The sequence below is a fragment of the Saccopteryx bilineata genome, chromosome 12 (assembly GCF_036850765.1).
Source record: "Saccopteryx bilineata isolate mSacBil1 chromosome 12, mSacBil1_pri_phased_curated, whole genome shotgun sequence".
Taxonomy (NCBI): domain Eukaryota; kingdom Metazoa; phylum Chordata; class Mammalia; order Chiroptera; family Emballonuridae; genus Saccopteryx; species Saccopteryx bilineata.
This window is the reverse complement of record NC_089501.1, coordinates 6,264,197-6,276,947: the sequence shown is the minus strand read 5'-3', so window position 1 is coordinate 6,276,947 and position 12,751 is coordinate 6,264,197. Positions and strand designations below refer to the sequence as shown.

The 12,751-nt window shown below is 40.9% G+C and overlaps 1 protein-coding gene and 1 non-coding gene across 3 annotated transcripts in view; one reads left to right on the top strand and one right to left on the bottom strand.

Annotated features, from left to right (window-relative positions):
- The window catches only part of METTL24 (methyltransferase like 24), a 146,742-nt gene that overhangs the window by 9,820 nt on the left and 124,171 nt on the right, over nt 1-12,751 (top strand). The gene's annotated exons all lie outside the window — the stretch shown is intronic.
- Nucleotides 146-221, bottom strand: TRNAA-CGC (transfer RNA alanine (anticodon CGC)). Its single transcript has one exon. It is a non-coding gene; the product is annotated as a tRNA-Ala (tRNA).

Below are 12,751 nucleotides of genomic sequence, written 5' to 3'. Positions count from 1 at the left end.
TCTAGCGCCTGGGGCAGAGGCCAAGAAGCCATCCCCAGCACCCGGGCCATCTTTGCTCCAATGGAGCCTTGGCTGCTGGAGGGGAAGAGAGAGACAGAGAGGAAGGAGGGGGAGGGTGGAGAAGCAAATGGGCGCTTCCCCCATGTGCCCTGGCCGGGAATCGAACCCGGGTCCCCCGTACGCGAGGCCGATGCTCTACCGCTGAGCCAACCGGCCAGGGCTGTGAGGACTTTTAGTAGAGAAAGTATATAAAATCAGTATGCAACCCATGATCCCAATTAGAGTTCTCAAACCAAAGTTAGAATCTTGTGGTTTTTTGTTTTTATTTTTTCTGTAAATACAGAAAGGTACTTCACACACACTAAAAAAGATCTGAAAAACTCTTCAGAGCATCTGAATATTTACAATTCTATTTGCATCCGGCTAGTTTGGGGTTCTTTAAGTACAGTTACTTCTGTGTGAGGACTCTCAGGGCTGCTAGTGACAGAGCCCAACGGAAACTAGTAAACACAGGGATTCATTGAAGGGTTCTGGGGTAGAAGTAAAGCAATAGCTGTGAACCAGTAAGACTGCGGACTTTGTTATGGATTGACCTGAGCATTGAAGACCTTAGTTATCATGGTACTCATGACCACAGATGAAGTGGGTATTTGTTATTCTTTTTTTATTTTTAGATTTTACTTATTGATTTTTGGAAAGAGGTTAGAGATATGGAGAGAGAAAGAGAGGGAGAGTGAGAAAGAGGGTAGAGAAACAGGAAATATCTACTCGTAGTAGTTGCTTCCTGTATGTGCCTTGACCGGGCAAGCCCAGGGATTCGAACCGGTGACCTCAGTGTTCCAGGTCGACACTTTATCACTATGCCACCACAGGTCTACTGTCATTTTTTTTTTACCACACCATTGAATTTCCTTCCTGTATTAGAGGAATTTTCCACCTTCCTAAGAAAAAAGCCAAAAAAAAATCTTTCCAGCTTTTCCTTGTACCTCATGCAATTTAGGCTTCACCCACATGAGGGTTTGGGTTGTACCTTAGAAATTCAGGTGACACAAGGACCATGGAGTGGCAAAGTGGCCAAGATTCTAGCACAAGATTCTGGCACCCGGGTCATGAAGTGAGCCCTTGTGTCTGTGCCCAGTGGTGGGGCAGTGCAGTCTACAATGGCACGTAGAGTGGTGTTTCTGTCCTTAAGATCCTGTAAGTGAATAAATCTTTAATCAATTTGTTTTGTACTTAACTAGCAGAGTGGTTTCTATTGTTTACAACTAAGAACTTTGACAGATCAATAAATTAGAACTGGCAGTTCAGAAGGTTACAACTGTAACTCCCTCTTCAATTTTACTTGGCCTATTTAATTCAGATTTTGGAACATGATGATTGGGCTCTAAGTAAACTGTGGATTGAGGGACATTTTCCTGACAAGATAATAACATTTAGCACCAGGCACTAAATTACACAAATCTGCTAACTTATCACTGGAGACACTAAGCCCTTTTTCATTGGGGTATAGAATAGGAGGGGCCAAGTTTATGCTGAGATTGCAAACAACCTTTAAATCTCAGGGTTCATCCTAACAAAGATTTATTTCTTGCTCATGCTATGTATCCATTGCCAGTTGGCAGGGGAGGGGTACTACTTTGTGCTGTCATTGTCTTCTCTCTGGACCCCAGACTGGCAGTGCAGCCACCATCTGGAATATGGCCTGTCACCTTCATAGAGGGATGAGTGCTCTGGGGGTCTTGCATGGTTTTATTAAATGCCCTGGCAGGAAGCCACACACAACATCCTGCTCACAATCTAATGGCCAGAGCTGGTCGTGGGGCCCTACCCGGAGCAAGATGACAGAAGTCAGAGAGCTGGAAATATTTGGTAAGCAGTGCTATAAGCTCACAATATCCTTCAATCATCTGTACCTAAATGAACATCATCTAGGTCATATTTCAGGTGTGCCATCTTGAATGTCTCACTGAATATGCACATTTAACAGTATTAAATAAAGCTTAGATCTAAAATGAGATGGACATCTGAATTTAGTAGAACAGTGAAATAAAGCAAGACTCTATTTACATCTTATAAACAGTGCTGTACTGTGTCCTGGAGTTTGTTAAATACAATGATTCTTGTTGACATTATTTATGTTAGATTTTTTTTATGTTAGATTCTTAGGATGATGGCCTGCAGGTCTTTTTTATTTTCCCCTAGGGAAGAAAGTGAGTTACCTGAATTAAAGAAAGCCCCGAGCTTAGTGTAAATGAGCCGAAGGCCCCTGGTGAGGTGACTCAAACTCCAGGTTTACTGCTGTCTTTGTGGCGATCACTTATCTATTTTTCCACTTGGAGCAAGTTGAAAGACTTTCAAACATGTTTTCAGAATCTGGCCACAAATCGGAGGCGATATTCATGTTGTAGACTGTTTGCCATTGTGCAGGTGTTTTTAGTTTTTTTTTTTAACCTACTTTAAATAATATGGTGTCATATTTTTACACTTGAGGTCAGAAGTTAAAATTCTGCTCCTGTAGCTACTGAATGTGGATAAGTGGCAACCTGTCTGAATTTTAGTTTCCTCCTCTGTAAAAAAGTAGTAGAAGTTACTCCTCACAGGGCTGTTGTAAAGATTAAACAAGAGTGGGTAGGTGAAAGCACCTGGCCTGTGAGGATGGTTCAGTAAGTGAACATTGCCTCAGTTCCGCTATGTGCTGCTGGCTCGGTCTCAGGCTCTGGGCATCAAAAAGATACAGGTATGTGCGACTATGGAGCATAAAGCCCCATAGTCATTGGAATTTTAAATATTTTTTTATTCCTGAAATTTAAAGCATATATAATATGCTTCAGAGGAGCTGGAAGATACATTTTTAAAATCTTACATAAAAGCCAGCAGTAATTAGTAAGTTTTTGTTAACATTTTTATTATAAATTTATTCACTATATAACTCACTTATTATAAAATGGTTGAGGATTACCTGTTCACATCGGTTTGGGATTTCTTCCCCCCCCCCCTCAAAACTATTACAAATATCTTTTACAACATACTGTTAAATAATATTTGCCTGTGTCAGGGTTGACTCTATAAATGTGTTTCTAAGATTTCAAAATACAGCCTTCACTCAAAATAATGTTTACAAATCTCATTAACTGTGCCACTTACTATAACTCGACTACTTCTCTTTAGTTCAAGGGAGTTCGTGGAGTGACCTTGCTACACTGTTTTTGGGGGGGCCTGTCTTTCACATTTTAGTCAATTAAATGCATATAATCATACTTGGCACTCTATATGCATTTTAAAGATAAACTCACTTTAAACAACACAATGAGCAAAATCTAAGTACTAACGCTGCACATAGTATTATGGGGAATATAAGGCCTTCAGGAAGTATACAAATTAAGAGCCAGGTGGGAGGCAGCCACTGTACTGAGGGAGTTGCATATATTCTTTTATTGACTTCTCAGAGCAAGTCTGTGAGGTAGGAATTGTCCTCATTTTGCAGCTGAGGAGGCTGAGGCTCTGAGACATTAGTACGCTTGCGCAAGAAGTAGCTGTAAGGGATGGAATGAAGGTTTAAACTCAAATTCTATGACTTTTTCAATTTGCCTACCAAGACAGATAGCTAACAACCAATTCTTACATGAAGCAGATTATTTACCATATACTTACCAGCTAAAATCTTGTAAACAAAAGATACCACAACGTTAAAAGATAAACCATAGGCTGGGAGAGGATATTTGAAGTGCCTATCAACAATAAGGATTAATATCCAAAATTTTAAAAGAAAACCAACAAAACAGTAAGAAAAAGACATCTAAAAAGAAAAACAAACAGGGAATTAACCAAGAATTAACAGAAGAGGAAACCCGAAAGGCTATCTTTCTATCTCTCTGTGCAAAGAGAGGGCATGAGCGCAGAGAATGATGCGCCCTGCCAGTGAGCAGGGGAAGCAAAGAAAAGCACAAAGGGATTCTACTTCACACCCCTCCCCATAAAATACAAAACATCTGCCAGAACAAGGATTGATAAGAATGTTGAGAAAAAGGAACTTGTACTCAATTACTTTATCCAAAGTGGCTCTTTATCTCAGTCATTCTCTTAATATCATCTCTTAAGGCATTTCCACTCAGACATTTAAAATATTTTAAAATTGTTTGCAGTCTTGTCCCCTTTGAAGGTGGGGAGCTCATCTGTCCTGCTCACCGGTATATCCCCCGTGCCTATAATAGTACTAACATGTAGTAAGTGCTTAGTAAATACTGGGCTGATAGAATGGTCTTTTCAATCTCTGGGAGACTAGACTTGGGTGTTTGGGGAATGTCTGAATCTTTTGAGGGCTATTTCAAAATCAGCTCCAGGTCTCCAAATTCTGAATGAGAGCATTATTACACTATAGGCTCTTGGCACAGAGCACCCAGTGTTGGCTATGCTTCAGACAGTGGTGACTATTGACTATATCACAGAGATCTGGAGCTATTTCTGGCCTGTACCTATCTTTGTATGGCCTCTGAGCTAAGGAATGAATTCTATCAATGATCTTTTGCAATTGATTCAATGTAAGGAAACACTAACCTTGCACCACAATGAAGCAAAACACTATCCAAAAAAAATTTTCCCCATTCCTTTTTAAGTAGATACATACCACAAAAAAAGTGTGTGCAATTATTTTAAATTTTATCAATAAAAATGTGGAAAATTGTCCTCTCTCTGCTTAGATAAATTCCTACTTAGTATCCTTGATTTTGCCTCTTGGCTCACAAAATCGAACATACTTACTATCTGGCTCTTACAGATAATATTTGCCAACCTCTTATGTGGAAGTGGCCTCAGGGCCACCTAACTGTGACTGTTACGGGGGGTGGGGGGGGAGGTAACCACTCACCTGTAGCAGACTCAATCAAATCCATGAGTTTCTTGTGCTAGAGTTTTCCCATCTGCAGCCTGAAAGGAATGGTCCTAGATTTCCAAGAGGGACACTGAGGAAATGTTTTGGTACTCTAACCATTCATGGGAATGTCATCAAGTCTTCAAATTCTTTGTTATGAAGTCATTGCCATTTAGGGAGCATTAAAGTGGTTTAAATCTTGGTGTTTGTTTACTTCTGTTTGTTACCTACATTTTCTAACACAAGCATGGAGTTGTTGGACAGATTGACTCCATCTTTTCCAGGTTTTGGAGTCAGCTGTTCCCTTAATACCTAAATTAAAATGGCTTGAGCCATGTGCTACCGGAGATCTAGTACCTTTACTCTCCTCCAATGCTCTGATAATGGGTGGGGCTTATATTTTCTGGTCATGATACTGGAACAAAGCCGGAGTTCATGCTGCTTGTCACTATGAAGCCAATTCACAGAGATGAGGATAGAAGTAAATATAAATGTCGCTAATCAAATTGCCAGCAAACCTGAGAAGGCAGAGAGATTCAGACCCCAAGTCTGCCTTAACACTGTTTGCAGGCCTCTTTTACAGGGTGATCAGGGCTAGATAGAAAGGGGGAAAGAGTGTGGCTACATGACCTTTCTCAAGATCCTATATTTCATTAAGTCTTGGCACATTCACCATCTTGGAGATAAGGTTTCTGGCCTGTTAGTTTAATCAAGGATTTGTATGGGGTTCAGGCATGCCATAGTCAAGGCTGTGGACTCTTGTGTTTGATCTGGTTTTCTTTTTGAGAGAGAGAAAAAGGGACAGACAGATGGGAAAGGAGAGAGATGAGAAGCATCAACTCATAGTTGTGGCACCTTAATTGTTCATTGATTGTTTTCTTATTGTGCCTTGCAGGATGGGGGGCTCCAGCCAAGCCAGTGACCCCTTGCTCAAGCCAGCGACCTTGGGCTCAAGCCAGCAACCTTGGGCTCCAAGCCAGCAACCTTTGGGCTCAAGTTAGTAACCATGGGGTCATGTCTATGATCCCCTGCTTAAGCCGGTGACCCCAGGCACAAGCTGGTGAGCCCATGCTCAAGTCAGTGACCTTGGGGTTCAAACCTGGGTCCTCAGTGTCTCAAGTCGATGCTTTATCCACTGTGCTACCACCTGGTCAGGCTGCTCTGGTTTTCAAGGCCTGTTAACTGGGCTAGGGAAGCAATCTAGATGGCATCCCTGTGCCTGAAAAACAAACAAACAAACAAACAAAAAACCAAAACACTCAGACAATTCTACAAGAAAGGGTGTAAGATTAATGCTTTGGAAATATGTCTTACAGCCACTCTCTGTGAATTCCTGCTCCTAGCTCAGCGTTCCACTCCCTGTCACCAGGCTCTCCTCTCGGCTCTGCACTGCCCACTTCTTTTAATGCCCAGAGTGACACCAACATAGGCCTTACTGAAGGGTTCAAGGTCAGGTCATAAAGGGAGCTATTAAAGCAGTTCAAAACGGATGTCAACTGAAAATTGATTACTTGAAGTTTTCTTTCTGGCTGTATTTCTTTAGACTCTGTACCACTGACCCTGCCTTCTCTTATCTACCCGTCAGCTCCTTTTTTCCATTTTCAAGTCTTCAGTCTCCTGCTGCCCATCCCACTCTCTTGAGCTTCCAGCAAACAGATTCCAAACACGTGCCAGGCAATTTAGCTTCCTCTGTGTTCCTCGCTTCTACCGGCCTGACCTCAGATGGATTATACTACTCTGGTGGGAAGGCACAATTGGCTGCAATCAGTGTTTGTTTTCAAAAATCATGTTTCCCCCAGTCTTCTCGACTATTAGACAATTCACATAATGTGCTCAGCCTTGGATGTAGAAAGCATTCATTACATGCTGATTGTTCTTACTATTAGAATTATGCCAATTTAGACCCAGTGTGTCCCCTTATTCTAACTGTGGCTACTGCAGTTTTATGACAGGGGAAATATGTTATTAGAGGCATTTTGAGAGAAGCAATATACTGCTTCATGCAGAACCCCTTTTTCCTTTCATACATACCTTTATTTCCTCCTCTGACTTTTAGGGTTCTTGGTGAACTGTATTTCCATCTGTCATGGAAACGCGTTCACACAGAGTGTGCCAACATGAACATTAGGTTCAAGAGTGCCTGGAAATGACCAGCAATAGCACTTCTAAGTACATACCCAACAGAACTGAAAACATAAGTTCACGTAATACTTGTACATGAATGGTTATAGCAGCATTATTCATAGTGGCCAGAAGTTGGAAGCAACCCAAATATCCATCAACTTATGAACAGATACACAAAGTATGGTATATCCATATGAGGGCATAATATTCAGCCATAAAAAGGAATGAAGTCCTGATGCATGCTACCATGGGTGAACCCTGAAAATATTAGGCTAAGTAAAAGAAAACAGTCACGAAGCCCACATACGGCATCACTCAATTTTAAGGAAATATCCAGGAGCAGGGGAGAGGGAAGTAATGGGCAATGACTGCTACTGGGAATGGGTTTGTTTTGTTTTGTTTTTTTGAGATGATGAAAATATTCTGGAAGAATTAGACAGTGGTGATGGTTGCATAATATGTGTGTATATGAAAAGCCACTCAATTGTTTGAAATAATAGATTTTGTGGAATGTGACTTATATTTCAGTTAATTAATTCTAAGAAGCGAATAGAATTAATGACAGCAGTATAGCAGTAAAAGTACATGCTTTCAGATATATGTAAATTAACTGTGAGGGAGCCCTGGGCCCCAGCCTGATGGTGCTCACTGATGAACATGTTTAGCAGAAATGTGGAGTCCCAGCCTGACCAGGCGGGGTCAGGTGGTGGTGCAGTGGATAGAGCAGGGGTCCCCAAACTACGGCCCGCGGGCCACATGCGGCCCCCTGAGGCCATTTATCCGGCCCCCTCCGCACTTCCGGAAGGGGCACCTCTTTTCATTGGTGGTCAGTGAGAGAAGCATAGTTCCCATTGAAATACTAGTCAGTTTGTTGATTCAAATTTACTTGTTCTTTATTTTAAATATTGTATTTGTTCCCGTTTTGTTTTTTTACTTTAAAATAAGATATGTGTGGTGTGCTTAGGGATTTGTTCATAGATTATTTTATAGTCCAGCCCTCCAATGGTCTGAGGGACAGTGAACTGGCCCCCTGTGTAAAAAGTTTGGGGACCTCTGGGATAGAGCGTCGGACTGGAATGCAGAGGACCCAGGTTCGAGACCCTGACCAAGGTTGCCAGCTTGAGCGCAGGCTCATCTGGTTTGAGCAAGGCTTGCCAGCTTGAGCCCAAGGTCTCGGGTTCGAGCAAGGGGACACTCGGTCTGCTGTAGTCCCCTCTCTCCTCTGGTCAAGGCACATATGAGAAAGCAATCAATGAACAACTAAGCCACAACAAAGAATTGATGCTTCTCATCTCTCTCCCTTCCTGTCTGTTCCAATCTGTCTCTTTCTCTGACTCTCTCTGACACACACACACACACACACACACACACACACACACACACACAGAAATGTGGAGTCCACATGTTTGCTTCTCTAGGAAGTACCTGGCTTGGCCGCACAGGAGCGGTTCACCTGGTGAACTTCATGGTGCTCTCTCTTCCAACAGCTTCTCAGGCCTAGTAAATAAATGCACTGTAGAGTCAGACACTTGCAGCTCTGAATTAGGAACCCAAGAGCTTGCTGTTTACCAGATAAGTGAGGACCTCAAGCTCCCATAACTGTGAACTTTCTGGCCTCCTAGTGCACCAGCTTTTTGCACAAAGCACTGACACAACAGCATGGGTTTGTCAAAAGATTTGGCATCTGTCATCCTGTTGCAATGTTTATATAAGTGAGTTCTACTTCTGCTTAGACTTCAGTTACCTGGGTTCTTTCTTGCCTTCATTCTTATCCACATGACCTTGTCACCTCCTCTGTAAGGATGTGTGCAGGGAGCTTTGTGTATATTTTGGAGGGCAATTGTGTTAAAGGGAACAGTAGTTATATCAATACTGTACCTTGCTTTAATGCAACTTGTCCAAGCTTACAAAGACTTGCTGTGTTGTTATCACAAGTGGGTTTCATAATAGCCTTATGAGTGAGACTGGTGTCTTTCCAGTCTAACAAGAAGAAATCTGTCAAATAACTGGTTCAAGGTAAATAGAGATTGTAACTCAGGTTGGCTGAGATCAAATTTAGTATTTATTCTACTTAATACTCTGGCTATCTCCATGCTAAAATCTGGATTTCAGAAAAATATGTTGATTACTCTAGATTTTAGGTTTGATATTAAGTCATCCTATATGTTTTCCAAGTTAACTAATATATTTTAGAGCTTAATTTTAGCTATTTTGTCAGGTTGGAATTTCAAACATAGCTTACATTAAGTATGATAAAATTCAAACTGATTATATAATTATGATAAAGAATATTCTTTTGAATAGTGAATATTCATATTGTACAGAAATAGTAAAAAAATGGTTTAGTTAACTAATGTACATTTAGAAGACATTAACCTCAATCAGGAGCAGACAGCCACATCGGTTTTGAAACTGAAGTGCTTGAATTTATTTGAGTACCTTGGATACAGAGAATTGTTTTGGAAACTCTGAGTGCCTGGGCCTTACTTTTGGACAAGGCCTGTTGGTATGTATAAAACCAAACCACCAGAACCGATTGGAGCCTACTTAACGCACACAGCATTGTATCCTTCCTTGTGATAGTGTTTAGACAGGAACAGAGGGAAAAAAGTACTATATTGATGTATAATTTGCTACTAAAAAAAATAAGTAAGCCAGAATGCTGATGATTAAAATAAAGGAATAGATGTTTGGTCAAGTCATTAACTTAATAGGAAAAACAGATCAAAAGTGCTCTTAAAGTTAAAAAAAAAAATTTTTTTTAAATAATAAAACCATACAGGGATAGAAGTGTGGTAAGGAAAATTGGCAATTTAATTTTCTGTGTCTTTTATTCCAGGGGTTCTTAGATTATAATTTTTTTTAAACCAAAATTTTCAATTTAAAAATAGAGTGAAGAAATAGGAACAGATTGGTGTTTAGGAGGAAAAAAATTAAAGTGAGAAAGAGAAAGACAACTGGAAGGCTATGTGCAGAGAACACTGTGTTCAGCTTCTCAGATCTTCCTCTGGACAAAAGAGGCAACCAGGGCTGAGAATGGACTTCAGAACAGTGATTTTTCACATTTTTTGATTTATAAAAATTTGCTGAAAATAATTTGAAGGAAGCCATCGACAAGCGTTCCATAATACTGAATATGTGTTTACACATTCATTTGGCTACTTCATGAACCTCACAAAGCCCTAAAATCCTTTTTTTTTTTACACAATATATGTTTTAATTTTCTTATTATTTTTTTAAATTTTTATTTAGAAAATTAACTTTAACAGGGTGACATTGATTAATAAGAGTGCATAGGTTTCAGGTAAACATTTCTATGGCATTTGAACTGTTTATTGTATTGTATACCCATTACCCAAAGTCAAATCATTTTCCGTCACCTTATATTTATCCCTCTTTATACCCTTCCCCTCTGTTTCCCTCCCCTACTTCCCCTTCCTCCTGGTAACTACTTCACTTTTATCTATATCCATAATTCTCAGTTTTATATCCTACTTATGTGTAAAATCATACAGTTCTTAGCCTTTTCTGATTTAATTACTTCACTCGGTATAATGTTCTCAAGATTCATCCATGTTGTCATAAATGTCACTATGTCATCGTTTCTTATGATGGAGTTTAGTATTCCATTGTATTTACGTACCACATCTTCTTTATCCAACCCTCTATTGAGGGACACTTTGGTTGTTTCCATGTCTTGGCCACCGTGAACAATGCTGCAGTGAAAATGGGGCTGCATATGTCTTTATGTACCAGTGTTTTTGAGTTTTGGGGGTACATACCCAGTAGAGGGATTTCTGGATCATATGGTAGTTTTATCCTTATTTTTTTGAGGAATCACCATACTTTCTTCCATAATGGTTGTACTAACTTTACATTCCCACCAGCAGTGAATGAGGGTTCCTTTTTCTCCACAGCCTCTCCAACACTTGTTATTACCTGTCTTGTTGATAATAGGCAATCCAGCAAGTGTGAGGTGGTATTTCATTGGAGTTTTGATTTACATTTCTCGAATAGCTAGTGAAGATGAGCATCTTTTCATATATCTATTGGCCGTTTGTCCTTTGGGGAGAAGTGTCTGTTTAGGTCCTCTCCCCATTTTTTAATTGTATTGTTTGCTTATTTGTTGCTGAGCTTTGTGAGTTCTTTGTATATTTTAGATATTAATCCCTTATTGGAGCTGTTGTTTGCAAATATCATCTCCCATTTAGTTGTCTACCTATTTGTTTTGTTGTCCTTTTCTTTTGCTGTGCAGAAGCTTTTTAGTTTGATATAGTCCCATTTATTTATTTTACCTTTACGGTCAAATTCATAAATTTTTCTCTATGGCCAAAGTGCATGAGCTTAGTGCTTATGTTTTTTTCTTTTTTGTTTTTTTTTCTTCTTGTATTTTTCCGAAGCTGGAAACGGGGAGAGACAGTCAGACAGACTCCCGCATGCGCCCGACCGGGATCCACCCGGCACGCCCACCAGGGGGCGACGCTCTGCCCACCAGCGGGCGATGCTCTGCCCCTCTGGGGTGAAGCTCTATTGCGACCAGAGCCACTCTAGGGCCTGGGACAGAGGCCAAGGAGCCATCCCCAGCGCCCGGGCCATCTTTGCTCCAATGGAGCCTCGGCTGCAGGAGGGGAAGAAAGAGACAGAGAGGAAGGAGGGTGGGGGGTGGAGAAGCAGATGGGCGCTTCTCCTGTGTGCCCTGGCCGGGAATCGAACCCGGGACCCCTTGCACGCCAGGCCAACGCTCTACCACTGAGCCAACCGGCCAGGGCTACTAATGTTTTTTTCTATGCAATCTATTGTTTCAGATCTTAATTTAGGTCTTTGATCCATTTTGAATTAATTTTTGTGCAGGGGACAAACTGCAGTCCAGTTTCATTCTTTTGCATGTGGCTTTCCAGTCTTCCCAGCACCATTTATTGGAGAAGTACAAAGCCCTTAATTCTTAATCCAAGAGTGGATCAGAATCACTCATGGGAGTTTTCAAAATCCAAATGCCTCCACCTCACCTACTCCAGGCCTCTTAGGAAGGACTTTTCTCTCCCTCAGGGGCACTACAGATCAGTTATGATTGGGATGGTGGATCCCTAAAATTGGGATAGATGCTTCAGACACTCATGTTCACTTTTAACTAATTGCTGTCCCAGTGTCATGACTTTTCTCCCTTGGAATGACCTCCCTGTTGGCTGGGCTGAGCCCTCAGGAGGGGGGACCCAGAGTTCTGGCAGCAGCCTGTAGAGTTGGGGTCACCCTGGCCTGGCCTGGGGCTGAGATGGACAATTCTACTGATGGCCAGTTCCGCTCTCCTTGGTATCCTTAAGATACACCTTGAAGAAGAGCCGTGTTTTGTTTTCAGAGTAGTAGCCAATGGTTCCTCCCTGCTACTGATTTTTATGTTATTTGATTCGTAAATAAATTCTTGTTCTAATTTATACTATAAAGATTTTGAATGCTTAAAAAAATTTTTACAGGTGGAGAAATTTATAGCTTATTGAGAAAATAAACATAAAGGAAGTTATGGGTTATATCTTCCAGACTTCACCCTGTCCACAGTTCTGCTCTGTGTTTCTCTTTCCCTAGCTACGCACTGACATTAGTCTGGCATATGTGTTGATTAATAACATTGTACTGCCTCTAACTATGCAGCTGTGGAATCTCTACAACCATGTAGTTAGCAAGTTGAGTAGAAGCCTCCTATCCAAAGTGACTGACTTGCAGTAATTGGTCAAGTATATAGAGATGGTTAAAACAGTGAATAACAAA